We start from the raw sequence: 3,684 nt of genomic DNA on the forward strand, positions 1-3,684 counted from the left end.
ACACACACACACACACACACACACACACACACACACACACACACACACACACACACACACACACACACACACACACACACACACACACACACACACACACACACACACACACACACACACACACAGTCAACGAGGGTTGAGTATGGATTGCTCTCTCTGTCTATATCTTGCCTAGATGCATAGGTGTATCTAATGCTTGATTGGACTGTTACAGTATACATGGTATAATTGACAAGTAACAGTTTGTAATAAGTAATTATTCGACCAGTAGAGAGTCCCTTAAGCAGGGGTCAGAAGGCCAGGGGTAACATATAATGGACATAACATAGAATGAACGCACGCTGACTGGCTCCCTACACACGCGCACATACACACAACTCACTAAAACACACATAGACACACGCACACACGCACACACGCACACACACACCCAATGTACCCACATACATTCACACGCACGCACGCACACACAATGCATTCGATCCATTGTGTGGCGGGGTAGAGAAGCAGATGTTTTAGGACAAAAGAGGAACTGAAACATCTCTCCCACAGTACAGCGAGAATCAGGGAAGTTCTCTGCTGGGTACATATTGTATATGAAAGAACAAAGAAACATAAAAAGAGAGGAAAGTGAGAGATAAAGTGGTGTTAATTGTTATGTAGACTTGGCTGGGGTATTGGTGATGAGCATCGAGAGCATTGTATCTCAATTAAGAGATCCTTATAAGGTATGACAGTGTATAGAATAAGCTGCACCAAACGCCCAGGATTAAGGAAACTACCTTTTAACATAAATATGACCTAAGGGATAGTCAAGGGGTGGCGTGTAATATATGATTACACGCCACGCTGATCCTATGATCAAATCATAGGATCAGGTCATAATGCCTGAGACACGTTAGGAGTATGGCATTCATGAAGGAAGAAGTGAATCATAAAAAGTGTGTTGTAACACAGGACCTTACCATGCATGGGGCCATGGGGGTCAGATGTTACCAAGGGAATGAATGCGATCCTCGGGTAAAGAGGCGTGACTCATAACTTTGTGCAAAGCATGTGATGAAATATGATTATTGCTGACGCTCATGATATGTGGAAATACTGGGTTCCAGTACTAAAACCAAGGGTCAGGAGATATGTAAAAATAGATCCTGCTTGGCCTGCTGACTGAGGACCATGTGAGATGAGGAACTGAATCTAGAGGAGAATAGGGGAGGAGATAAGCATATGGGGGTACTGACAGGAACATATAAATATAGGTGAATGAAATCACCCACGGGCTTCCTCCGTTCCAGATCGACAGGACTAGACCTCCACCAAGGGAGATTCATCATGTTCTGTTAGTCAGAACCCATAGGCTGTTAGAATTATACTTAGTCGTTCTTGCCAAGTTAAGCTTGAGACAACATGACAAAAAGATAGTGGACAAATGGTCAGGGTATTAAAACTTAGCCAAACTTACTGGAACATATTGGCATGAGGAGGCCTCCAGTTGTAGAAACTTAGGCTCAGGGATCTCAAACCTGGGAACTCTAATTCTACAATTGTCAATTAGCGGGGATATAGATTGATCACCTTTAACCTCACTCTGGATTCAATTCAACATCAGGACGAAGGCAAAGGAAACATGGAGATTGTATGTAAGTAGAAGGGAACCTTGAATTTAGGATAAAAGCTTTGTGGGAAGTGATTATTCTGATTTTAATGCATTTTATTATTACTTTTATTATTTTCTATCTACTGAATTAATTATATTGATTGATTTGAACTGCTTCAACCTGAGTAATTACTTAAAGCTGTAAACTGCAATTCCAAAATAAAACTTGTATCATTCCTGTATTTAAAGTAATTGTGTCAAGAAGTGTCATTTGATTGTGTGGAATTAATTCCATTATTGGGGATTTGTTCCCCTATCGGGGTTTTTAACCTCCTTGGTTATAGTAAAATAAAGGTTCATGCATCCAAAGAGTTTTATGGGTTACCACTAACCAAACAATTTTAAAACAACACTCTAGATCTAGACTATGTAGATCTTAAACACCAAAAACAGTCATTCACCAAGTGCATGCGCGATTAGTAGGATAGCGGTCATCAAATAAGGTATTAATAAAGGTCCTAGTGTGTTAATGGGTTGTTCATGTGCTAGGCTTATTAATGAAAATGAGTGTGGCCTTATGATTAGGACCGTTGACGAGCTGTAGTTAAATATCCTACGACATAGTCTCTGAATACATTCTTGTGTTTGAATAGGGTCCCATAGTCAGGGAGCCAATTCATTAAAAACGAGAGTGTGACCTTTTAGACAGGGAGACTATTAAACAGGACAGGGTGTATCCCCTGTTGCCTGGCGACAACACACACACAGTGAAGTGATGCACTGTGAGCGTGTATACGGGGATCTGCTACTTATTATTCTTGAATATTTAACCAACGCATCACACTAAGCAGATCCGAGTCGCAGTGAAGTGAAGCCATCAATTCCATCCACCAGGGGGCAGTCAATGCAATTACTATTTACTTTGTTTAAGAATAGCCGATCTACAAGCTCTCAAAGCGTCGCAATGTGACACCTTTTTTAACACTGATCTGATTTAGGATTGGATTCAGAGATTGAATTATTGATTATTAATATGAATTATTTATACGAATTAATTAACATTGAGAATACATGGAATACAACTGGAAATCAATATAATTGACAAACTGTTTACGTATATAATTATGAGCACACTTTACTTTATATTTACTGCATTTTCTACTGTACTGTACTGTACTGTACTGTACTGTACTGTACTGTACTGTACTGTACTGTACTGTACTGTACTGTACTGTACTGTACTGTACTGTACTGTACTGTAATGTGCTGGTGCATATTGTTGCAGTTAAGAGGAAACCTTGTAACTTCAAAACTAGACAGACAGACAGACAGACAGACAGACAGACAGACAGACAGACTACCTTCAGGCAGAGCGTTCAGAGCGGTCAGTTTCCTGGTCAGTGTCTGGACACGTTCCTCCATGTTCCTCTTCCTCGCTGACATCTTCTCACAAACGTCTCCATCAACTTCACAGTGTCCACCTGTGTTTCCTGACAACATCCCATCTATCTTCTCCAGAAGCTGTGTGACCTGACTGACATCTCTCTTCTGGTTGTTGAAGACATGGTACCTGTTCCCACATTGGTCAACAAGCCAGCGGAGGTCTTCTCCTTCAGCCTCAATGTGCTGCTCAATGCTTCGTTCTCCCAGAAGGTCTCCATAGGTGAACAGAACTATAGCGTGACTCCAGAGGCTCTGTGGCAGAAGGCTCATGTGTTCCTCTACTGCTACTCTCATTGCTTTGGTGAATGCTCTATGAAGAGGAACGGCCAGAAGGACAGCATGTGGTCCAGGTGGACAGAGACACACACTGTCCTGGATCTCCAGTCTGTCCATCTCTGAGGTGTCCTGTAGTGGACGGTTGTAGTACCAGCCTGGTGAGTCCACCACTGTCACATGTCTCCCTGCTACGCTGCCCTGTCTCACCTCACACTGCGCTGACCTCAGTCCTGCTTTAAAACCATTTCCTGTCAGAATGGTGTTTCCTGCTGAACTCTTCCCAGACCACTCCCTTCCCAACACCACAATCCTGAGGTCGGTCCGTCCTGTCAGAGAAAACATTGTTTACTTTCACTTTGTTTAACAAC

The sequence above is a fragment of the Electrona antarctica genome, assembly GCF_951216825.1.
Source record: "Electrona antarctica genome assembly, chromosome: 7".
Classification (NCBI taxonomy): domain Eukaryota; kingdom Metazoa; phylum Chordata; class Actinopteri; order Myctophiformes; family Myctophidae; genus Electrona; species Electrona antarctica.